The sequence below is a fragment of the Triturus cristatus genome, chromosome 4_1 (assembly GCF_964204655.1).
Source record: "Triturus cristatus chromosome 4_1, aTriCri1.1, whole genome shotgun sequence".
Lineage (NCBI taxonomy): Eukaryota > Metazoa > Chordata > Amphibia > Caudata > Salamandridae > Triturus > Triturus cristatus.
This window is the reverse complement of record NC_140585.1, coordinates 22842829-22869641: the sequence shown is the minus strand read 5'-3', so window position 1 is coordinate 22869641 and position 26813 is coordinate 22842829. Positions and strand designations below refer to the sequence as shown.

At 46.4% G+C, this 26813-nt stretch overlaps 1 protein-coding gene across 1 annotated transcript in view; it reads right to left on the bottom strand.

Moving 5' to 3' along the window:
* The window catches only part of LOC146839348 (chemerin-like receptor 2), a 90480-nt gene extending 64610 nt beyond the window's left edge, over positions 1-25870 (bottom strand). Inside the window, exon 1 of the mRNA XM_085650346.1 lies at positions 25132-25870. The gene's annotated coding sequence lies outside the window, so the exon portion shown is untranslated. The remainder of the gene's footprint in view (positions 1-25131) is intronic.
* Between the last annotated feature and the right edge of the window lie 943 nt (positions 25871-26813).

Below are 26813 nucleotides of genomic sequence, written 5' to 3'. Positions count from 1 at the left end.
TAGTTTTTCTCGCCCCTAGGGCCGAACGTGTATTTGTGCTATTTTACTGTGATTATTGAAGTGTAACTTATGTGTTTTGACCTCTAGTCTCATAAAGAGTCTAGGAGGGTGTGTTTAGTAATAAATACATATATTTTATATATATACCTGGTGTGGATATCTTTCATTTAGTGACTCAAGAGATTATAGACTGGTAAAACAAGCTGCTTTACATTCCTTCAAGACTTAGCCTGAATGCTGCTCTCCATAGCTACCACTAGGATAGCTTTCAATAAAGGTTGTCTTTAACCTATAACCAATGAGGGGTTGTTTGGACTGATAGAAGGTGCCCACTATAACTAGTGGACAGCATATATCAGGCCAACTTCTCACATTGGTGTGCAGCGTGTTGGATTCCAACTTGCTATTGTTTTACGAGATAATCTCAATTGAGTAACTAACTGATAACCACTAAAGGTACCTGAGGTACATATAATACAAGCTTAGTATACAGTAAGTTCTACTGAACTTAGAATTGTGTGTTAAGGGATAGCACACCCTTTCTACAACTCAAGAGAGTTTAGTAGGCTACACTAGTGTAGGTAGTGCAATACACCACACCCCATTAGTAATGTCTAATCAGCCCGGAACCAGTGTGTCCCTGCAAGAAGCCACTGGGCTTCTCCCCCATAAATATGGGGATCTCACCTTTGCTCAGCTTAGGACCTTATGTTCTATTAGGAAGCTGAAGACAGGCAAAAGCCCAACCACCCAGGATCTCTTGGAGACACTCAGGCTGAATGATCTCTAAGGGCCCGATTCACAGAACTAACTTAAGACAAAATCCTAAACTTACTACCATTTTCGTATTCACAGAAGGCACTTACTCATTTCGGTATTCACAGAAGTTAGGAGTCCTAACTTTAGGACTCCTAAATGCCTTCTGTGAATACCGAATGTCTTAAAATTAGGATTTTTCTCAGTTTAGGAGTCCTAAAGTTAGGACTCCTAACTTTACTACTACTAAACTGAGAAAAATCCTAATTTTAAGACTTTCGGTATTCACAGAAGGAATTTAGGAGTCCTAAAGTTAGGAGTCCTAACTTTACTACTACTAAATTGAGAAAAATCCATATTTTAAGACTTTCGGTATTCGCAGAAGGCATTTAGGAGTCCTAAAGTTAGGAGTCCTAACTGTACTACTACTAAACTGAGACAAATCCTAATTTTAAGGCTTTCGGTATTCACAGAAGGCATTTAGGAGTCCTAAAGTTAGGACTCCTAACTTCTGTGAATACCGAAATGACTAAGTTCGTTCTGTGAATACCAAAATGAGTAAGTGCCTTCTGTGAATACCAAAATGGTAGTAAGTTTAGGATTTTGTCTTAAGTTAGTTCTGTGAATCGGGCCCTCAGATCCTAGTGGGTCTGGTGGGGTAGGCAGAGTGGGTGGGGCAACAGTGGAGGGTGGGCCCAGGGGTGGAAACTCCCCTGACCCAACCTCTGCTGCTAACCAGATTGATGACAATGATCAGGATCTGGTTAACCCAGCTCCACTGGATGAGGATGAGGAAGAAGAGAACAATGGCCCTCTCTTTGTCCCTCCAGGAAGAGTTGAAAGAAGGGCTAGAAGGGATAGATCTCTCTCAAGGGGATCTATCCAGTCTACCTCATCTGTAGGGACCTCTCTTTCTTCTCACAGAGGGAGGGAAACCTCCCAGGAGAGGAGAGAGAGACTGCTGCAGTATGAGCAAGCTCAGTTTAACCTCAGAAAGCAACGGTTGGCCCTAGATAAGGAAGCCCTAGAGCTCAACAGAGCTAGAAAAAGGGAGGGACTAGAGTCCCTTGGTGGCAGAAACTACCCTAGAGATAGGGAGAGGTCTTATGACCATAGAAACCTGAGTAAGATTGTCCTTCCCTCCCAGAGTGGGGATGACATCCACAAATGGATAACTGCCTTGAAGAGGGCCTGTAAAGTACAGAGGGTCCCCCAAGGGCAGTGGGCAGCAATCTTATGGTTCTCCTTTGCAGACAAAGGTAGAGATAAGCTCCTCACTGTAAGAGAAGAGGATGCTGATGATTACCAGGTCTTGAAAAGTGCACTGATAGATGGGTTTGGCCTAACCACTGAACAATACAGGGTAAAGTTCAGGGATACCCAAAAAGCACAAAATCAAGACTGGGTGGACTTTGTAGATTGTTCTGCTAAGGCTCTGGAAGGTTGGATACATGGCAGCAAAGTGCATGACTTTCAAGGATTGTACAATTTGATTATGAGGGAGCAGATCCTTAATAATTGTCAAAACCAGCTTTTACACCAGTACCTAGTGGACTCTGATCTGACCTCTCCCCAAGAATTGGGAAAGAAGGCAGACAAATGGGTCAGAACCAGGGTAAGGCCTAAGAATCAGGGGGGTGACCAGAAGAAAGATTCTACCAAGTCCCAAGAGAAAGGTGGGGATAAATCTATGGATAAGTCCACTACAGTGCCCCAAAAGTCCTCTTCTGGGGGTGGGTCCCAAACTCCTTCCTCTCCTGAAAAGAAACCATATTGCCATGTCTGTAAAAAGCCTGGCCACTGGAAAACTGATCCCAGTTGCCCTAGGAATGGCAATAAAGAAAATGTTCCTCCAACAAATACTACCATTTCTCCTGGTACTCCTAGTAGTAATCCCCCAGGTGGTAGTATTGCACCCAAGAAGTTAGGTGCATTCTCATGGGGAACAGAGGTGGGTCCTAGTTTAGACAGGTCCCCCTCACAGGCCTCCTTAGTCTGAGATGGTGGCATGGGATTTGCCACTTTTACCATAGGTCCCAATGATTTGGGCAGGTACAGACTGGAGCCCATAATCAATGGTCAGAAAGCTGTGGCCTATAGGGACACTGGGGCTAGTGTCACCATGGTGACAGGGAAACTAGTTCCCCCTCAGCAGCTTTTACTTGACTTTAGTTATCAGGTGACCAACATAGATGGTGTCAGCACAGATCACCCCATGGCCATAGTCAATCTTAGCTGGGGAGGGGTCACAGGCCAAAAGAGAGTGGCAGTGTCCCCAAACTTGCCTGTAGATTGCCTGATGGGCAATGATCTGGACGTTTCAGCCTGGGCTGAAGTTGAACACCAAGCCCATCTGAGAATGCTGGGCATACCTGAGAAGGTTAATGGGGCTGTGATGGTCACAGCCCAACCCCAGAACATTTTTGGAGTGATGGAGCCTGAAAGAATGGCCCACTCTCCTCCACAAGAGAGCACAGGGGTTGAGGAAAAGTCTTCATTCCCCCAGACTTTAGGTAAGGGTCAGCCTCCTCAGGGAACTGATCCTGCCCCTAGTGAAGGAACTGCCCAGAGGTAGTCAGGCCTGGCCTGGAAACACCCCTGATGGCAGTGGAACCTTCCAAGGTGGTACCCAGTCTGAAGCAGATAACCTGCCCCTCTCTACCCTGCCTCAGTCAGACCAGGGCTGTGGAGGTTAGGGAGGTCAGTGGACCCCACAGGACCCCCTGTCCAGAGGAACCCCCCCCCCCCCCATCAGCAGATTAGGGGCACCCAGTCTAGTAGCCCTAGCCAGGTGAAAATTCCTCAACACATCGAGGGATCTCCCATACCTTTGTGTAAAGACATCCCCCAGAAGGACTCTGTTGGGCAAGGGCAAACCTGGGACCAAAAAGTTCCAAACCTGCCATGTCCCTCCAGTGTTCCACCCAAAGGGACCCAACACCCAGCTGTAGGCAGCCAAAGGTTGACCCTTGGAGCAAAGTGCAACTCAGTCATGGAAAGAGAGGCATACATGGTGACCAGTGATCTGAAGAAGCTGAGACCAACTTTATTAGGGCCTCACTTCCCTACTCAGACACCTCACCAGCCTTTTCTTTACCAAAACATACCCCAGCTAGTGATTCCCCATGGTGGAGACCCTCTCATACCCTTAGGGTGAGGGATTGCCTAGTGGACCATAAAACGGGGGTAACCATGCTAGTGCAGGTACTTCCTTATATGGCCACTTAGTCGATAAAGGCTCAAATGGGCATGGTTAGCCTTATCTCCTTTAGTTTGGGGGGGGGTTATGTAGGAAGGTGGAATCTGACTGCATGGTTGCCCCCACTTTTTTCCTCGTGTTTTGATGTTTTTTTACTTAGTTTGGCTGGGAACCTGCTATTCAGGTCCCCAGCCTTTCTGCTTTCTCTTGTAAAATGATTCAATGTACTTTAGGTACAGTTCAGATTGGATCTGAGGTGCCCTTATAAGTCCCTAGTATATGCTATACTATGTACCCAGGGCATAGGTACCCCGGAGGCCTACCAGGGGCTGAAGCATGTATTATGTCACCCCTGGAAAGCTACTCAAAATGACACCACAGGTCTGCTACTGCAGCCTGGGTAAGGTGGTGCATGCACCCCTTACTGAGATATAGGTTCACTATATCTCACCATATACTGCACATACAAACCTATCAGTCACCCCTAAGGCAGGTCTTATCAATCCTGAAGGTTATATGTGAGGGGGTGCCCAGGCATGAGCTGAGCCCCTCTGCAGCCTTCGGAATCTCTTCTCTGGGGTTGTCAGTAGTGCAGCCTGACCATATACTCTTAAGTGCATTATATCTTAAACAGTTAATGTTAACTTTGGACTGGCTGCGCAGAAACATGTCGTGTTTGGTGTCAAACACCTTGGACTCATACCCCCACGCAAGTAACTGGTGTGGGAGTATGATCCCACCCTTCTGGAAGGAGAGACATGACAGCACTGGTATACCCGGTAGAAACTTAATAGAGCCCTGGCATCACAAAATGGATGCTGCAGCCACTGACACGGGTCTGGCCTCCTGCTGCTGACCGAAACTCCTGCATGGGAGGCCTGGACAATAGGTTTCCTGTCACAGGGAGGTGTAAGCACCTCCCAGACAGGAGTATGTATATTGAGGCTGGACTGCTTTGAAGTCCTGCACTGGGGGCACATTTGGCGTCCCTGTGCACAGTCCAGCTCAAACCAGTTCAGGGGCTTCCAGCCCCTGCTCTGGCGCATAACTGGAAAAGGAAATGGGTGTAGCCACCCCTCTTTCCAAACCCTCCCATAGGTGGGTCCCCAGAGAATGTCCAACCCCATACCTTAGTATAAGTATGGGACCCCAGTCCTTAGGACTATAGATTACTCTGGATGAAACTCTGAAGCTGAATCCTGGACCTTTGACGCTCTGCTCAAGACCAGAGGACTGAATAAATCTCCCTTGGGGTCAAGGAGTAACTCCCCTGCTTGGCAGGCACCAACGAAGCATTTTGCCAGTCGGCATCATCGAAGCTCCCGCCGGACTCTGAAGTATTTGCAGCCCAGGAAGAGGATTTCCAGACATCTCAGTGGCCGACCCGAGTCCCCAGCAAAGCTGAGACCCACAGCCCTCGTGAGTAGCGTGGAACTGGAACACCTGGTCACTGTGCATTTCTGCAAGTGCATTGACTTCTCGACAACTCTTGAAGTCATGCTTGGGCTAGCTTGTAGCCCCTACCTCGAGCACTGAATCCACTGAAGATTGTCGGCCTGGTCATTCCGAGTAACCCATGGGCTGCCATTTTGTGTTTCATCTTGGGGTCCCTTCACGATCCCTGGTCCATTGACTGGTGGGTCCCTGAGGGGGTAACTTTGTATTTTCTTAAGCTTCCCTGGTTGCTCCAGACGTGCCCTGACTCCCAACCAAGTGGTGAGTCCCTCAGACCTTGCTGGTCTGCACCGAAGCATTTCTTCTCTTTCTGCGTGGGTTGCTGTTGCCAAGGCTTGTTGTGTCCAATCTGGGCACCGACGCTGCAGCACTCGACATCCTTTGTGGGACAGTTTGAATCCAGCTCCTGGTTGTCCTCGACACCTCCTGGTCCTCATGGCTGAAGAGTCAAGCTTCACCTCTTTCACCTGAAATCACCCAATATCGGTGGGCAGCTGCTCATCGCCTTCCTGGTCACTGGCTAGTGACCCAGACTCTGTCCTCTCTGCTTTCAGTTTCTTCTCATCTTTGATACAGGCTTGGATCTTTTCGGACACTGCATCATCACGGCAGCAGCACTTCTTCGCCAGCTCCCATTGAAATCGACGAAGTGACTCGACGCCAAAAGACACCTATACACCCGGCATCCCTGGGTGAGGTAACACGAGTTCTCCAGTGCTCCCGTGGGTGAAAGCCCTAGAACCTCCTAAGTCCAAAAGGGTTTGGTCCTGACTCATTTCTAAGTGTCCCTAATCTGTAAAAATCTCACCGCAACTTTCCCCATAGCAGCTAACGTGAGCTCGTGGCTGTGTTCACACACTGCACACGGCCCCCGTGGGTCCCCTGTGTCACTACCTTGGGTGGTTCCTTGGGGTCCCAGCGCTGCTACAGGCTCTAGGCCTTGTGTCTAGTTAAGTCGTGGTTCTTACACCACTATTTTAGTATATGGTTTGGCTCGCCCCTAGGGCCTGACGTGTATTTGTGCTATTTTACTGTGATTATTGAAGTGTAACTTATGTGTTTTGAGCTCTAGTCTCATAAAGAGACTAGGAGGATGTGTTTAGTAATAAATACATATATTTTATATATATACCTGGTGTGGATATCTTTCATTTAGTGACTCAAGAGATTATAGACTGGTAAAACAAGCTGCTTTACATTCCTTCAAGACTTAGCCTGAAGGCTGCTCTCCATAGCTACCACTAGGATAGCTTTCAATAAAGGTTGTCTTTAACCTATAACCAATCAGGGGTTGTTTGTACTGACACAAGGTGCCCACTATAGCTAGTGGACAGTATATATCAGGCCAACTTCTCACAGCGTGCACTACTGGTGCCTGTACTGTAGTGTCTCCATATGTGAGGGAAGCTTGCATTACTCCTGCGTGTGTCCATAGAGTGACGGAAGCATGCACTACCTCTGTCTCTGCTTTAATGTTTCTCTGTTTAAGGGAAGTATTCACTACTGCTGCCTGTGCTGTAATACTTCTGTGTGAAAGGACGCTTGCACTACTCCTGCATGTGCTGAACACATTATTAGTGTGAGGAAGCATGCACTACTACTGTATGTGCTGTAATGTTTCTCTGTGTGAGGGAGGCTTGCACTACTTTGCATAGTGTGTCCATTATTAGTGTGAGGGAAGCATGCACTACTGGTGCCTGTACTGTGGTATCTCTACATGTGAGGGAAGCTTGTACTACTTTGCGCAGTGTGCCCATTATTAGTGTGAGGGATCATGCACTACTACTATATGTGCTATAATGTTTCTCTGTGTGAGGGAGGCTTGCACTACTTTGCGTAGTATGCCCATTATTAGTGTGAGGGAATCATGCACCACTGGTGCCTGTACTGTGGTGTCTCTATGTGTGAGGGAAGCTTGCACTACTCCTGCATGTGTCCATAGAGAGGGAAGCATGCACTACTACTGCCTGTACTGTAATGTTTCTCTGTGTGAGGGAAGTTTGCACTACTTTGCATAGTGTGCCCATTATTAGTGTGAGGGCAGCATGCACTACTAATGTCTGTGCTGTAATGTTTCTCTGTGTGAGGGAGGCTTGCACTACTTTGCATAGTGTGCTCATTATTAGCGTGAGGAAATCATGCACCACTGGTGCCTGTACTGTGGTGTCTCTATGTGTGAGGGAAGCTTGCACTACTCCTGCATGAGTCCAAAGAGTGAGGGAAGCATGCACTACTACTGCCTGTACTGTAATGTTTCTCTGTGTGAGGGAAGTTTGCACTACTTTGCATAGTGTGTCCATTATTAGTGTGAGGGAAGCATGCACAACTACTGGATGTAGAGTAATGTTTCTCTGTGTGAGGGAGGCTTGCACTACTTTGAGTAGTGTGCCCATTATTAGTGTGAGGAAATCATGCACCACTGGTGCCTGTACTGTGGTGTCTCTATGTGTGAGGGAAGCTTGCACTACTCCTGCGGGTGTCCATAGAGTGAGAGAAGCATGCACTACTACTACCTGTACTGTAATGTTTCTCTGTGTGAGGGAAGTTTGCGCTACTTTGCATAGTGTGCCCATTATTAGTGTGAGGGCAGCATGCACTACTGGTGCCTGTACTGTGGTATCTCTATGTGTGAGGGAAGCTTGTACTACTTTGTGTAGTGTGCCCATTATTAGTGTGAGGGATCATGCACTACTACTATCTGTGCTATAATGTTTCTCTGTGTGAGGGAGGCTTGCACTACTTTGCGTAGTATGCCCATTATTAGTGTGAGGGAATCATGCACCACTGGTGCCTGTACTGTGGTGTCTCTATGTGTGAGGGAAGCTTGCACTACTCCTGCGTGTGTCCATAGAGTGAGAGAAGCATGCACTACTACTGCCTGTACTGTAATGTTTCTCTGTGTGAGGGAAGTTTGCGTTACTTTGCATAGTGTGCCCATTATTAGTGTGAGGGCAGCATGCACCACTGGTGCCTGTACTGTGGTGTCTCTATGTGTGAGGGAAGCTTGCACTACTCCTGTGTGTGTCCATAGAGTGAGGGAAGCATGCACTACTACTGCCTGCACTGTAATGTTTCTCTGTGTGAGGGAAGTTAACACTACTTCTTTGCGTGGCACACCCATTATTAGTGTGAGGGAAGAATACACTACTAGTGGCTGTAGAGTAATGTTTCTTTGTGTAAGGGACACTTGCACTACTCCTGCATGTGTCCATAGAGTGAAGGAAGCATACACTACTACTGGCAGTGCTGTAATGTTTCTATGTGTGAGGGAAGCTTGCAATTCTCCAGCACAGGATGTACCTTTTATAAGTGTGAGGGAACCATGCACTACTACTGGCTGTAGAGTGATGGTTCTTTGTGTAAGAAAAGCTTGCACTACTAAGGCATGTATTGAACCCATTCTTAGTGTGAGGGAAGCATGCACTACCACTGCATGTGTCGGAGTGAGGGAAGCTTGCAGGTCTCAAGCTTGTGCAGTGTATTATTTTAGCACTTTACTACACTGCTCTGCAAGCTGTATCTTACAGACAGGAGGAGACATGCAGATATTAAACATAGATTTACTACAGTGCTCTGCACTGCTCTATGATGCAGTAAGCAGGAGACATACAGATATTAAATACAACTTTACTACAATGCTCTGCACAGCTGTATCTTACAGTGAGTATTAAACATAACTTTAGTACACTGCTGTATTTAAAAGTGTGTAGGAGACACACAGATATTAAACATAACTTTACTACACTGCTCTGCACAGCTGTATCTTATACTGAGTAGGAGGCAGCAGATATTAAACATAACTTTACCACACTGCTCTGCACAGCTGTGTCTTACAGTATGTAGGAGACACGCAGATATTAAGCACAACTTTACTACAATGCTCTGCACAGCTGTATCTTACACTGAGTAGGAGGCAGTAGATATTGAACATAACTTTCCTACACTGCTCTGCACAGCTGTATCTTACAGTGAGTATCTGATAAACATAACTTTACTACACTAATCTGCACAGCTGTATCTTACAGTGAGTAGCAGATTAACATACCTTTACTACACTGCTTTGCACAGCTGTATCTTTCAGTGTGTAGGAGAGACGCAAATATTAAGCATTACTTTACTACACTGCTCTGCACAGCTGTATCTTACACTGAGCAGGAGGCAGAAGATATTAAACATAACTTTCCTACACTGCTCTGCACAGCTGTATCTTACAGTGAGGAGCAGATAAACATACATTTACTACACTGATCTGCACAGCTGTATCTTACAGGGAGGAGCAGATCAACGCAACTTTACTACACTACTCTGCACAGCTGTATCTTACAGTGTGTAGGAGACACTCAGATATTAAACATAACTTTCCTACAATGCTCTTCACATCTGTATCTTACAGTGAGTAGCAGATATTAAACATAACTTTGCTATACTGCTGTGCATGGCTGTATGTTAAAGCAAGTAGGGGATATGCAGATATCAAACATAACTTTACTACCCTTCTCTGCTGCTGTATTTTACAGTGAGTAGTAGACATGCAGATATTAAACATAACTTTACTACACTGCTCTGCACAGCTGTATCTTACATAGAGTAGCAGATATGAAACATAACTTTACTACACTGCTCTGCATGGACGCATCTTACAGTGAGTATCAGATATTAAACATAACTTTACTACAGTGCTCTGCACAGCTGTATCTTACAGTGAGTAGCAGATATGAAACATAACTTTACTACACTGCTCTGCATGGATGCATCTTACAGTGAGTATCAGATATTAAACATAACTTTACTACAGAGCTCTGCACAGCTGTATCTTACAGTGAGTAGAAGGCATGCAGATATCAAACATCACTTTACTACACTGCTCTGCACAGCTGTATGTTATAGTGAGTAGAAGATATTAAACATGACTTTGCTGTACTGCTCTGCATGGCTGTATGTTAAAGTAAGGAGGAGATATACAGATATCAAAGATAACTTTACTACACTGCTCTGCGCAGCTGTATCTTACAGTGAGTAGAAGGCATGCAGATATTAAATATGATTTTACTACACTGATCTGCACAGCTGTATCTTATAGTGAATAGAAGGCATTCAGATATTAAACATAACTTTACTACACTTCTCTGCACAGCTGTATGTTATAGTGAGTAGAAGATATTAAACATAAATTTGCTGTACTGCTCTGCATGGCTGTATGTTAAAGTAAGGAGGAGATATACAGATATCAAAGATAACTTTACTACACTGCTCTGCGCAGCTGTATCTTACAGTGAGTAGCAGATAAACATAACATTACTACACTGCTCTGCACAGCTGTATCTTACAGTGAGTAGCAGATATTAAACATAACTTTGCTATACTGCTCTGCATGGCTGTATGTTAAAGTAAGTAAGGAGTATGCAGATATCAAACATAACTTTACTACACTGCTCTGCACAGCTGTATCTTACAGTGAGTAGCAGATAACATAACTTTACTACACTGCTCTGCATGGATGCATCTTACAGTGAGTATCAGATATTAAACATAACATTACTACACTGCTCTGCACAGCTGTATCTTACAGTGAGTAGAAGACATGCAGATATTAAATATGATTTTACTACACTGATCTGCACAGCTGTATCTTATAGTGAATAGAAGGCATTCAGATATTAAACATAACTTTACTACACTTCTCTGCACAGCTGTATTTTACAGTGAGTAGCAGATATTAAACATACCTTTACTACACTGCTCTTCACAGCTGTATCTTACAATGAGTAGCAGATATTAAACATACCTTTACTATACTGGTCTGCATGGCTGTATGTTAAAGTAAGAAGGAGATATGCAGATATTAAACATAACTTTACTACACTGCTCTGCAAGCTGTATCTTACAGTGAGTAGAAGGCATGTAGATATTAAACATAACTTTACTACACTGCTCTGCACAGCTGTATCTTACAGTGAGTAGCAGATAAACATATCTTTATTACACTGCTCTGCACAGATGTATCTTACAGTGAGTAGCAGATATTAAACATAACTTTACTACACTGCTCTCCACAGCTGTATCTTACAGTGAGTAGCAGATATTAAACATGCATTGCTATACTGGTCTGCATGGCTGTATGCTAACGTAAGAAAGAGATATGCATATATTAAACATAACTTTACTACACTGCTCTGCAAGCTGTATCTTACAGTGAGTAGAAGGCATGTAGATATTAAACATAACTTTACTACACTGCTCTGCACAGCTTTCTCTTACAGTGAGTAGCAGATAAACATAACTTTACAACACTGCTCTGCACAGCTGTATCTTACAGTGAGTAGCAGATAAACATAACTTTTCTACACTGCTCTGCACAGCTGTATCTTACAGTGAGTAGAAGGCATGCAGATATGAAATATAACTTTACTACACTGATCTGCGCAGCTGTAACTTACAGTGAGTAGACGGCATGCAGATATTAAAAATTACTTTACAACACTGCTCTACACAGCTGTATCTTACAGTGAGTAGCAGATATTAAACATAACTTTACTACACTGCTCTGCACAGCTGTATCTTACAGTGAGTAGAAGGCATGCAGAGATTTAATATAACTTTACTACACTGATCTACACAGCTGTATCTTCCAGTGAATAGAAGGCATGCAGATATTAAACATAACTTTACTACACTGCTCTACCCAGTGCATTTTACAGTGAGTATCAGATATTAAACATAACTTTACTACAGTGCTCTGCACAGCTGTATCTTACAGTGAGTAGAAGGCATGCAGATATAAAACATAACTTTACTACACTGCTCTGCACAGCTGTATCTTCCAGTGAGTAGAAGATATTAAACATAACTTTGCTGTACTGCTCTGCATGGCTGTCTGTTAAAGTAAGGAGGACATATGCAAATATCAAACATAACTTTACTACACGGCTCTGCACAGCTGTATCTTACAGTGAGTAGCAGATAAACATACCATTACTACACTGCTCTGCACAGCTGTATCTTACAGTGAGTAGCAGATATTAAACATAACTTTGCTATACTGCTCTGCATGGCTGTATATTATAGTGAGTAGGAGACATGCAGAAATTAAACATAACTTTACTACACTGCTCTGCAAAGCTGTATCTTACAGTGAGTAGCAGATATTAAACATAACTTTTCTGCAAGTCTCTGCATGGCTGTATGTTAAAGTAAGTAGGGGATATGCACATATCAAACATAACTTTACTACACTGATCTGCCCAGCTGTATCTTACAGTGAGTAGCAGATAAAAATAACTTTGCTACACTGATCTGCACAGATGTATCTTACAGTGAGTAGAAGGCATGCAGATATGAAACATAACTTTACTACACTGCTCTGCACAGCTGTACCTTACAGTGAATAGAAGGCCTGCAGATATTAAATATAACTTTACTACACTGATCTGCACAGCTGTATCTTACAGTACATAGAAGGCATGCAGATATTAAAAATAACATTACTACACTGCTCTGCACAGCTGTATTTTACTGTGATTAGCAGATATTAAACATACATTTACTACACTGCTCTGCACAGATGTATCTTACAGTGAGTAGAAGGCATGCAGACATTAAATATAACTTTACTACACTGATCTGTACAGCTGTATCTCACATTGAATAGACGGCATGCAAATATTAAACATAACTTTACTACACTGCATTGCACAGCTGTATTTTACTGTGATTAGCAGATATTAAACATAACTTTACTACACTGCTCTTCACAGCTGTATCTTACAGTGAGTAGCAAATATTAAACATAACATTGCTATACTGGTCTGCATGTCTGTATGCTAAAGTAGGAAGGAGATATGCAGATAATAAACATAACTTTACTACACTGCTCTGCAAGCTGTATCTTACAGTAAGTAGAAGGCATGTAGATATTAAACATAACTTTACCACACTGCTCTGCACAGCTTTATCTTACAGTGAGTAGCAGATAAACATAACTTTACTACACTGCTCTGCACAGCTGTATCTTACAGTGAGTAGAAGGCATGCAGATATGAAATATAACTTTACTACACTGATCTGCGCAGCTCTAACTTACAGTGAGTAGAAGGCATGCAGATATTAAACATAACTTTACTACACTTGTTTACACAGCTGTATTTTACAGTGAGTAGCAGATATTAAACATAACTTTACTACACTGCTCTTCACAGCTGTATCTTACAATGAGTAGCAGATATTAAACATAACTTTACTATACTGGTCTGCATGGCTGTATGTTAAAGTAAGAAGGAGATATGCAGATATTAAACATAACTTTACTACACTGCTCTGCAAGCTGTATCTTACAGTGAGTAGAAGGCATGTAGATATTAAACATAACTTTACTACACTGCTATCCACATCTGTATCTTACAGTGAGTAGCAGATAAACATATCTTTACTACACTGCTCTGCACAGATGTATCTTACAGTGAGTAGCAGATATTAAACATACATTTACTACACTGCTCTCTACAGCTGTATCTTACAGCGAGTAGCAGATATTAAACATCACATTGCTATACTGGTCTGCATGGCTGTATGCTAAAGTAAGAAGGAGATATGCATATATTAAACATAACTGTTGGACTTGGCCCTTCTGGCAAGTTCACCCCTAGAACTTTTTGCATTATCTTAGCCTTTTTCCTATGTTGTACTAGTGGTTTTAGGCCTCTAGGCGCTTTCACACTGTGTCCCAGTGGAAAGTGCGTGCGCTCTGTGTATGTTTAGTGAGACTGACCTGCCCTCCCATAGGAATGCATGGGGGATCTGAGTGACCGTGTTAAGTCCTGATGTGAGAGGAGTGCAGGGTCGAGTTTGGTATGTGCGTACTCGTGAGATTAAATGCTGCGCGATGATGTGTGCGGCGTTACTGTGGCTAGTGTAGAAGTGCCACTTCTAGACGCTGGCATAAATGTGAAGTGACTGTCTGGCTTGTGATTGGCTGGTGTGTCTGGCTCCAGGAGTCAGGATGGGTCTGCCCCGGTGGTGAGTGGAGAGAGCTGCATGTTGATGGCAGGGAGGAGTACACCTGGGACCTGAATGGGGCTGGGATTTCCCCACACAATGCTGGCTCCACCCCCTGTGGTGCATCTGATGTCCCTGGCCTGTCCTGTGAATAGGGAGAGGGGCTGAGCAAAACAAAGTGCTCAGAAACCAGTTGCATCTGGTCCGCCCCTTCCCTGCACCTTTGGAAACAAAGGATTTGGTGTATAAAAGAGGGGCTGTGACCCCATGAGAATGTTCTTGTTCTGACTTGAATCTACCAGGGGCGTGCTGCTGCTGGGGCCCAGGGGAAGGCTTGCCTCCCTGGGCCCTGCCCAGCCCCTGGATACCTGGAAGACGTCTGGGACCTTTTGCTGCATTCTTCTAGTGCCTGGGAGCGCTTTGCCTTGGATTTTGGCCCTTTACTTTAGAAGGAGCGCTGAGGCTTCGCAGCGCCGCGCTGATTCCAGGGGAAAAGGGGGGAATTCCCCGCTGAGGGATTCCCCTGTGATGCCGGCCTTGCGGGAGCCCACTCCGCTTATTTTGTTGCTTTTGAGGCGCAGGTGCCAACCCTGCGTCTTCGTTTTACGTGATGGCTTGGTGCGGGTGCCCACCCCGCTTAAGTGAGCCCTTGCGGGTGCCCACCCCGCGTCATGGCCGCCTTTCTAAATTTCTTTACTTACGTTGCGGGTGCCCACCCCGCATTTTCCTCGCCTCTAGCGGGAGCCCACCCCGCTTATTTACTTATTTAGGTGCGCGGGTGCCCACCCTGCTGGCTATGGTGATTGTTACGTACCGAGGGAGCCTACCCCTCATTGCCCCCGAGATCGCCGCCGCCGTCTGCGGCCCGCCTGGTTGTGTGCGGGGCCGCCGGACGGAAACGGAAAGAGCCGGCACAAGGCTGACGCGGGGCTCCCATGCTGAGGGAGGAGCTCCGCAGTGGCGGCCGGATGGAGGGAAGCCCCGGGTCCCAGGAGGGGGCCCGGGTGAAGCAAAGAAGGCGGCTGAGCCCGCCAACGGCAGCGCGGGGCTCCCAGGAGTCCAGGGAGCACCGCACAAGAAGTGCTGCCACCACAGAGGAGGAATCCCCCATGCCTAGGAGCCCGGTGAGTTGGGGCTGGGCAGAGGGACCTGGACGCCTCCCGCTTTAGGAGGGAGCATATCTTGCTCAGGTGCCAGTGAAGGCACAGTGTTCCGGTTTCCTGGGCGGCCCCGTCTGGCAGCGGGTCGCCCCCACGATGGGGCAAGTTATTTCTAAGTCCTAGTGGGCACCGAGGTGCCCTGCCCATATTCCGTGTTTCCCGCTGCCGCCTATGGTTAGATTGCAGCTACCATGTTTTCGGGGACATGTTATCTTTAGAGCCTCCGTGGCTCCAACAACTGCGCATTTCATTCCCTAAAAGCGCCAGTGCGCTCCACAGTGATTGGGGGGGACAGCGCTTTTCTCTAGTTGGCGCATATTAATTTCAGGAGCCCCCTGTGGCTCCACAGTACTGGGGGGGACATGTTGTTTTAGAGCCTAGGTGGCTCCAACGTTTTGGCATATTATTTCCAGGGCCATTGAGAGCCCATGCCTCATTTGACTTCCCTAGCTGTGCAGCACTTAGTGCCAGCTGCAGCGTTTAGGCCCTGTTCTTGTCCCCAGCTGCCCAGCAAGTAGTGGGCAGCTGCTACGTTTAGGTTCTGGCGCAACCTGGACCCTAATGTGATTGAGGTGTTATGGTGATTCATATATTAATGCTTATGGTGTTAGGAAATGTACTGTGTGTAGCATGTTTTGCGCACCCTGTGTTTTATACCTCTAGATATGATTTCTACATAGGAGGTTGTTTTACCTGTTTAGGTTGATGTTAGGGAGATTATACTTCCCTGTGTGATGTACGCCCCTAGTGTAATTATACTTAGGAGGTTAGGTCTATTGCGCTAGACTTATGAAAAATTGCATAATGTGTTATGCCCCTGTGATGTATACAGGATAGGTTTTATACCTGACGCTAGTGTGATGATGCTGAGGTCATTATTGTGCCAGTAGTTACTGGTTGTGCTCTACAGTGATAATTTGTGTTACAGTTGGTATATGTTCTACATGTACATTTGGTGATTTGTGCTGATTCTGACAGTGGCCCATGTGGCCCTGTCCCGTGTAAATAGTCCCTTGTAAAATTCTGCCCAGTGCCAGTTGGCACAGTGTAAATTATGTGATTATCATCTAATGTGTTTATTATAATACAAAGGCTATTTTTATATATAACCTTGTGTGAAGTTTCTTTTGTGGTGGGCCTAGGGTGTTGTTGCTGGGTGCGCGCGCAAACGCTTTACACATTGCCTCCGGGTAAGCCTGACTGCTCGTGCCAAGCTACCAAGGGGGTGAGCAGGGGTTATCTTTGGCGTGTAACTCCCCAGCCCTCACTAGGGTGGTGGTTTCTGCCTGGCTTTGGCGCAAGCCCTAGCCAACCAGAAATCCCATTTCTAACATTGGTGATCAGCGGTGGGATTAGGACTTGCGTTTGCGCAGTACCACAGCGACAGCTGGCTGCACTACAAAACTCTGCATTTAGATAGTCACATGGAAAGGGATTATTGTTCTAAGTTTGTTTTTAAGTGCCATTTCTGTGGAAATGTGTTTCTGAATTCACCAGTAAGGGTGGGATCCAGTGGTGGCAGCAGATGTGTGTCCAGTGCATGTATTCCCATTCCCAGTTCCGGGTAGTGGTACCTGTGTCACGTGGTGGTCAGGTTGAGAAATCAGGGGCGGTAGAAACTGTCTTACCAGTCTTGGGAGGGGTTTGGGGATGAATGTGTAATGCGCTGGATGAATGTGAACGTCCCATTCCCAGTTCCCGGAGTAATAGTACCTGTGTCACGTGGTGGTCAGGTTGAGAAATCAGGGGCGGTAGAAACTGTCTTACTAGTCTGGGGGGTGTGTATGTGGATGAAGGGTGTGAGTTCTCTGAAATAAGGAGCTTGCTGAATACTCTGGTGTGAGTTCTCTGAAATAAGGAGCTTGCTGGTTGATTGGGTGTGAGTTCTCTGGGATAGGGAACTTGCATTGGGGAGTGATTCCAAAAGGAGTGGCTGAGGTGTCTTCCAGCCCAGCGTGGTAGGAAGAGGTTCAGAGTAGCCCAGCTGGGTCTCGGTGTAGGGGCTCACGTCCTGATTCTGCGGAGAAGGAGTGGGTGGGACTGCGTGTCTCCAGGTGCCCGAAACCCAGTCTCAGGGCCTGGATGGTTTCTTTAGGGAACATCAGGTCGGGGCCTAGGCTGTACCAATAGGTCATTTGAGGAGGATCTCCCAGTGTCTAGAGGACGTGGAGCGTCTGTAATCAGACCTCCAGTAGTCCTGGTGTCTGGCAGTACCGCTCCAGTTGGGAGGGTGCGGAAGTCCAGAGGGAGGGGTGAGAGGGGAGGGATTCCCCAGTGGGAACCAGTAGGTCAGGGACCAGCCGGGAGGGCTGAGTCGCCACTGAGTGACCGTGGTGTAGCCACTTCTGTCCTGGGGGGTCTGCACGCCCTGTCAGATGGACAGGAGGTAGTGAGATCAGCACCAGGCAGACTGTCACACGACCCATTAGTTATGTGTCACCCTCGTTAAGTCCTGGTTCGCCAGGCATCTGACCAAAGGGTACGTCCCTCGGTTGGGGAGCCAGTAGTCGGTGTTTCCGGATCTGGACGTAAGGGCAGCTGTAGTCCTGAGGGCAGGTGGGGCTCATCTTAGGTGAAGAGACCCTGCTCTACAGTGGAACGGGGTGCAGAGGGAGGGAGTCCTCGCCTCTGCCCCCCGTGGATCCCAGGTGGTAGACCAGTTGCTGGAGAGAGGTCCTGAACTGGTGGGAGAGTTGTGTTCTGGTGGGTGCTTCCCTGGGGGGGGTGCGGAACCCCAGAAGTAGAGGTAGGGTGGGGCACTCTTGCCCGTGACCTCTGGTCAGCCTAAGGGTGCGGACCCTTGGTTGAAGGATCAGTGGTAGTTGGGAACTACACTGAGAGGGAGAGTGGAGAATGGCTTGTATGTCAGGGGTTACTACCCCCCACTCTGGGTTTGGCAAGGACCAGTGGTATCTGGGTGGCCTAGGGCCTGGTCCTGGCCGTGGACAACTAGGTAGTACCAGTGGGGTAGATTAGTTGGGCCTGAGTTTTTTTTCGTTTTTTTTTTTCAGATGGAACCACGTTGATTCAGAATGGCGTAGAACCGGAGGCTGTCCCTGCAGTGCGGGCCTGCGTCCGTGTTCTATCGCCCCAAGCAGGGAAGACCATCACGGTGGTGATTGGTCTGCCCTGCGTTTTGGCTGGAAGGGGGTTGTGTTGGACTTGGCCCTTCTGGCAAGTTCACCCCTAGAACTTTTCGCATTATCTTAGTCTTTTTCCTATGTTGTACTGGTGGTTTTAGGCCTCTAGGTGCTTTCACACTGTGTCCCAGTGGAAAGTGCGTGCGCTCTGTGTATGTTTAGGGAGACTGACCTGCCCTCCCATAGGAATGCATGGGGGATCTGAGTGACCATTTTAAGTCCTGATGTGAGAGGAGTGCAGGGTCGAGTTTGGTATTTGCGTACTCGTGAGATTAAATGCCGTGCGATGATGTGTGCGGCGTTACTGTGGCTAGTGTAAAAGTGCCACTTCTAGACGCATGTAGATATTAAACATAACTTTACTACACTGCTCTGCACAGCTTTATCTTACAGTGAGTAGCAGATAAACATAACTTTACAACACTGCTCTGCACAGCTGTATCTTACAGTGAGTAGCAGATAAACATGACTTTACTACACTGCTCTGCACAGCTGTATTTTACAGTGAGAAGAAGGCATGCAGATATGAAATATAACTTTACTACACTGATCTGCACAGCTGTAACTTACAGTGAGTAGAAGGCATGCAGATATTAAACATAACTTTACTACACTGCTCTACACAGCTGTATCTTACAGTGAGTAGCAGATATTAAACATAACTTTACTACACTGCTCTGCACAGCTGTATCTTACAGTGAGTAGAAGGCATGCAGATATTAATATAACTTTACTACACTGATCTGCACAGCTGTATCTTCCAGTGAATAGAAGGCATGCAGATATTAAACATAACTTTAGTACACTGCTCTGCCCAGTGCATTTTACAGTGAGTAGCAGATATTAAACATAACTTTACTACACTGCTCTTCACAGCTGTATCTTACAGTGAGTAGCAGATATTAAACATAACTTTGCTATAATGGTCTGCATGGCTGTATGTTAAAGTAAGAAGGAGATATGCAGATATTAAACATAACTTTACTACACTGCTCTGCAAGCTGTATCTTACAGTGAGTAGAAGGCATGCAGATATTAAACATAACTTTACTACACTGCTCTCCACAGCTGTATCTTTCAGTGAGTAGCAGATAAACATATCTTTACTACACTGCTCTGCATAGCTGTATCTTACAGTGAGTAGCAGGTATTAAACATAACTTTACTACACTGCTCTCCACAGCTGTATCTTACAGTGAGTAGCAGGTATTAAACATAACTTTACTACACTGCTCTCCACAGCTGTATCTTACAGTGAGTAGCAGATAAACATAACTTTACTACATTGCTCTGCACAGCGGTATCTTACAGTGAGCAACAGATATTAAACGTACCTTTACTACACTGCTCTGCAAGCTGTATCTTCCAGTGAGTAGCAGACATTAAACATAACTTTGCTATACTGCTCTGCATGGCTGTATGTTAACGTAAGTAGGAGATATGCAGATATTAAACATAACTTTACTACACGGCTCTGCAAGCTGTATTTTACAGTGAGTAGAAGGCATGTAGATATTAAACATAATTTTCCTACAATGCTCTGCACAGCTGCATCTTACAGTGAGTAGCAGATACACATAACTTTACTACACTGTTCTGCACAGCTGTATCTTACAGTGAGTAACAGATAAACATAACTTTGCTACACTGCTCTGGATAGTTGCATCTTATAGTGAGAAGAAGATATTAAATAACTTTACTACACTGCTCTGCAAGCTGTATCTTACAGTGAGTACAAGGCATGTAGATATTAATCATAACTTTACTACACTGCTCTGCACAGCTGTATCTTACAGTGAGTAGCAGATAAACATAACTTTACTACACTGCTCTGCACAGCTGTATCTTACAGTGAGTAGCAGATATTAAAAATAACCTGACTACACTGCTCTGCACAGCTGTATCTTACAGCGAGTAGCAGATATTAAACATAACTTTGCTACACTGATCTGCATAGCTGTATCTTATAGTGAGAAGCAGATATTAAATAACTTTACTACACTGCTCTGCAAGCTGTATCTTACAGTGTGTAGAAGACATGTAGATATTAAACATATCTTTACTACACTGTTCTGCACAGCTGTAGCTTACAGTGAGTAGCAGATAAACATAACTTTACTACACTGCTCTGCACAGCTGTATCTTACAGTGAGTAGCAGATATTAAAAATAACCTGACTACACTGCTCTGCACAGCTGTATCTTACAGTGAGTAGCAGATATTACACTTAACTTTACTACACTGATCTGCACAGCTGTATCTTACAGTGAGTAGCAGATATTAAACATAACTTTACAACACCAATCCGCACAGTGGAATCTTACAGTGAGTAGCAGATATTAAACATAACTTTACTACACTGCTCTGCATAGCTGTATCTTATAGTGAGAAGCAGATATTAAATAACTTTACTACACTGCTCTGCAAGCTGTATCTTACAGTGAGTAGAAGGCATGTAGATATTAAACATAACTTTACTACACTGTTCTACACAGCGGTATCTTACAGTGAGTAGCAGATAAACATAACTTTACTACACTGCTCTGCACAGCTGTATCTTACAATGAGTAGCAGATATTTAAAAAAACCTGACTTCACTGCTCTGCACAGCTGTATCTTACAGTGTGTAGCAGATATTACACTTAACTTTACTACACTGCTCTGTACAGCTGTATCTTTCAGTGAGTAGCAGATATCAACCATAACTTTACTACACCAATCTGCACAGCTGTATCTTACAGTGAGTAGCAGATATTAAACATAACTTTACTACACTGCTCTGCCCAGCTGTATCTTTCAGTGCGTAGGAGATATTAAACATAACTTTACTATACTGCTCTGCCCAGCTGTATCTTTCAGTGAGTAGGAGCAACGCAGAACACTTTTCTGAAGTAAAGTCAGCCTAATCCCAAAGCTCTGTAAGAACAAATTGATACATTTTATTCCAAGAAGACGCATGTGGCTTTTTTCTATTGATTGAAACCTTGTATCTGTTTATAAAATAACTTGCCTTTTATAGAACTTCATGTCACAAGTCTGCTACATGTCAGAGGTGTAAATATTACACTTTGGATATGTGTTGTGAGAAGGTGGCCTGATATATGCTGTTCGCTAGTTCTAGTGTGCACCTTGTATCAGTCCAAACAACCTCTTATGGTGATAGGTTAAAGACAACCTTATGTGAAAGCTATCCTAGTGGTAGCTATGGAGAGCAGCCTTCAGGCTAAGTCTTGAAGGAATGTAAAGCAGCTTGTTTTACCAGTCTATAATCTCTTGAATGATCCAATGAAAGGACAACCACACCAGGTATATATTCAAAATATACGTATTTAAGGTTAAACACAACCCTCTAGTCTCTTTATGAGACTGTAGTTCGAAGCACTAAAGTTACAAGTGATAAAGCATCAGCAAAAGCACAAATAAACGTTTGGGCCCTAGGGCCGCACCAAACCATATACTAAAATAGTGGTATAAGAACCACAACTGAGATAGGCACTAGGCCTATTGTCTCTAGAATCGCTGGGACCCCAGGAACCACCCAAGGTAGTGACACAGGGGACCCACGGGAGCTGTATGCAGTGTGTAAACACAACCGCAGGTTCCTATTATCTTCTATGGGCAATGTCGCGGTTGGAATTTTAAAGATTAGGGACACTTCTAATTGACTCTGGACCAAACCCTTTTGGACTTAAGAAGTTCTAGGGCTAGCACCCATGAGAGCACTGGAATAATCGAGTTACCTCACCCAGGGAGGTGAGGTAACTCGATTATTGGTCTTTTGGTGTCGGGTCGCATCGTCGATTTCAATGGAAGCCTGCAAAGAACTGCTGCGGCCGTGAAGAGGAGAAGTGTCCGGAGAGATCCAAGCCTGGATCTAGGATGTAAGGAACCTGAAAGCAGAAGGGGACAGAGTCTGGGTCACTAGCCAGTGACCTAGGGCCGGATGGACCAATGCCCACAGATGTCGGGTGCTTCAGGTGAGTTGATGGGTGTCTTGACTCTTCAGCCACGAGATTCAGGAGGCGTCGATGAAGTCCACAAGCCGGATTCGAGCTGTCCCACATAGTCTGTCAAGTGCTGCGGTGTCGGCGACCAGAATGGACCCAACAAGCCTTGGTAATGGCAAGTCACAGGAATGCAGAGAAAAGACTGCGGTGCAGACCAGCAAGGTCTGAGGGACTCACCCAGTGAGGGTAAGTCAGGGCACGTCTGAAGCAACCAGGTAAGCCCAATCAGAAGAGGAGTAGCCTTCGTGGGGACCTGCTAGCCAACGGGCTAGTGATCGTGAAGGAGCCTCAAGCGATCATACTTGAAGCTGGCCCACGGGTCACTCGTGGAGTGGAAGCCACCTATCTTCGGTGCAGTAGGTGCTCAAGGCTGGGGCTACGCTGAGCCTAAAGCACAACTTCAAGGATCACTAGGAAGGTAGTGTTGCTGCAAAAGTTTACGGTGTCCAGGGGTCACGATTCCACATCACCCACGATAGCCATGGGCCTCAGCTTTTCTGTGGACTCAGGGTAGCCTCGGGGATGTCTGGAAATCTACCTCTGGGGATGCAGAGACTTCGGTGTCCGGCAGGAGCTTCAGAATTGCAGACCAGTCAGTTGCTTCTTTGGTGCCTGCCAAGCAGGGGAGTCACTCCTTGACCCCAAGGGAGATCTCTTCAGTCTTCTAGTCAGGCTAGAACGTCGAAGGTCCAGGATGTACATTGCAGAGTTTCGTCCAGGGTAATCTAAGGTCTTAGGGACTGGATTCCTATACTTATACTAAGTTTAGGGGATGGACTAACTGTAAGGCCCCACCTATGGGTGGGCAAGGAGAGAGGGGGGGGCTACACCCATATCCTTTGTCCAGTTTTGCGCCAGAGCAGGGGCAGGTAGGCCCTGAAACCGGTTTGAACTGGAGTATGCACTGGGACACCATATGTGCCCCCAGTGCAGGACTTCAAGCACCAGAGAGTGCTCCCGGACAGCCTCAATACACATCAGTCTGTCTGGGGAGGTGGGGACACCTCCCCTCGACAGGAAACCTATTGTCCAGGCCTCCCCTGCTGGAGTTTCGGTCAGCAGCAGGAGGCCAGACGCGTGTCTGTGGCAGAGGCATTCATTTTGCGATGCCAGGGCTCAGGAACGTCCTACCGGGTTTAGCCAGTGTGAACATGTCTCTCCCTCTAGAAGGGTGGAATGCTACCCCTGCCACCAGGACTGGCGCGTGTGGCCGGGGGGTAGTACTCCAAAGCGTTTGACACCAAACATGACATGTTTTGATGCGGCCATTCCAAAGTTAGCATTACCGCGAGGTTATAATGCACTTAAGAGTATATGGTATGGCTGTATCACAGAACAGCCATAAGGAAGTATTTCTGAATGCTGCAGTGGAGCTCAGCTCATGCTTGGGCACCCTCTCACATAAAACCAAGCACTCTGCCTTCAGGATTGTCAAGGCCTGCCATAGGAGTGGCTTATAGGTTTATATGTGTCTGTATAAGGTAGTTATATAGGTAGCCGATACCACAGTAAGGGGTGCAAGCACACCCTTACCCAGGCTGCAGTAGCAGACCTGTGGTGTCATTTTGGAGTGCTTCCCAGGGGTGGCATAATACATGCTTCAGCCCCTGGTAGGCCTCTGAGGTACCTATGCCCTAAGTACATAGTATACCGTATACTAGGGGCTTATAAGGCACTCCAGAATCAAATTAGTTATGTACCTAATGTACATGGAAACCATTTTAGAGAGGAAGCCGCTAGTCCGTGGTCCTGATTAGCAGGGCCACAGCCAGACTAAGGTCGAAAAACAGTGAAACACCAGCAAAAAGTTGGGGTACCCATGTGAAGCAGATCCTTCTCTCCTACGTGTGTCACGTAAACTAGGAGGCGGACAGGACAGTGTTAATGAAATGACGCCTGTGTCACCTAAAAGAAACACAACTTTGAATATTTGTGAATAACACTGTCAGTGATCGGCGGAACAGGTGTGGGTTTCTTGAAACCCATCTTTGCTCCGCAGCATTGTAATGCCTTATGTCTCAATATAAGTTACAAATGTAATCCGGCTGTGCCGGGGTGCACAAGTCTACTCCGTACAGCTGATGATTCCGCCAAAACAGTTGCCACTCCTTTCCAGACAATGACCCTTTTTTTAAATGCCTCACTCAATCCACCTTTCTGTATAATGTGGCCACCCATTGCCACATAATTCCAGAGGCCCTGGTGATGGTTAGCCTGAAGGCAGTATTCTGGCTTTCTTACACTTTCAAGAGTGAGCAGCTCACTCCCCTCTCCCGTCCCCTACCCCCTGCTGCCCCAAGGAGGCCCACCTCCCATCTCTGCCCTTCATTGAAAGTCACTCTCATGAGGATGCTGTGGGGAGACCTCTGACCCTCTGGAGGGTGGAAGAGAGAGAGCTCTAAAACATGCAGGGAGTCTCTTACCTGCTGCAGAAGGGACGCGGGACCTGGTCGCCCACTCGGTGTCTCTTATGAGGCTTCGCTGTCACCACAAAAGGTAGTCTGGCTGGTCTTTCAGTACCTGTCTGTGTGAGTGCCTCTGGGTGAGTGCCTCTCTGTGTGCGTACCTCTCTGTGTGAGTGACTCTCAGTGTGAGTGCCTATCTATGTGAGTGCCTCTTTGTGTGAGTGCCTCTCTGTGTGAGTACCTCTCCGTGTGAGTGCCTCTGTGTGAGTGCCTCTCTGTGTGCGTACCTATCTGTGTGAATGCCTCTCTGTGTGAGTGCCTCTCAGTGTGAGTGCCTATATATTTCAGTGCCTCTCTGGGTGAGTACCTCTGTGTGTGAATGCCTCTCTGAGTGAGTACCTCTCTGTGTGAGTGTCTCTCCGTGTAAATACCTCTCTGTGTGAGCACTTCTCTGTGTGAGTGCCTCTCTGTGCAAGTGCCTCTCTGTGTGAGTGTCTCTCCGTGTAAATACCTCTCTGTGTGAGCACTTCTCTGTGTGAGTGCCTCTCTGTGCAAGTGCCTCTTTGTGTGAGTGTCTCTCTGTGTGAGTGTGTCTGTGTGTGAGTGTCTCTCTGTGTGAGTGTCTCTCTGTGTGAGTGTCTCTCTGTGTGAGTGCCTCTCTGTGTGAGTGTCTTTGTGTGTGTGTCTCTGTGTGTGTGCCTCTCTGTGTGAGTGCCTCTCTGTGTGAGTGTCTCTCTGTGTGGCTCTTTCCTGGAGTGAGGCGCTGCCCTCAGAAGGAGGGCTGAGGGTGTGTGAAGAAAAAGAGGAAGGAAATGAGAGACAGTTTACAGCAGTTCAAGTGCAGACGTTGCCTCAAGCCCTGGGTCCGGCTGACCTTCAATGACTCCAGAGCTCTATAGTGCTGAAATCCTGCTCTGCTCGGTCGAGGCGCTCAGAAGAGGTGCATGTCCCACACAGGTTTGCACTTGTGGAGGATGTCTCCTGAATGCCTGGTGTGTGTGTGTGTGTGTGTGTGTGCGCTGGCACGCTCTTGGTTCAAGTATGGTCACGAAGGATGGTGTGTACAAAGAGGCTGCTGCCATGCATGGTGTGCCATGCAAAACTCTGCAGGAAGCAGGTGTGTGGCACCACACAGAGAGTGCAGCGAAGTCATGGGTGTCCAGGAACAAAAAAAGGGTTTTTAAACATCACTGGTGAGCTAATTATACACTGTTCTTCTGAAACCCCCTACAAATTACAGATTGCTCCCTGGTAGGGTGGCCAGTGATAGCAGGTAAAAATATATCCGGGTGCAAATAGCATTTCAGCTCTGTATTGGGTGTTTTTTGCATCCATTCCCAAAACTGTCAAGTCACACTATGTCTGATGGTAACAGACCACCAGGACCCTCGGGGCACCCCAGACGGTGACTTCCACTTGTCCCACTCAATGCATACTAGCCTCGAGCCCTCCTGGGCGCTCTTGGGTGAGCACATGACCCACCCAGTGCCTCTTCTCTTAAAGACCCCCAGCCCTGCTGGGGTCCTGTTAGTTGCATCGTGTGAAACACCCGATACCCCATCTCGCACTAGCTTCCAGCCCTCCTACTCTCTCTTGGACCAGCTCATGACCTACCTGATGCCTCTTCTCAAAGCCTCCAGCTTTCCCAGGGTCCTCTTGGTTGAGCTGCGTGACCTACCTGGTGCCCCACCTGGCATTGG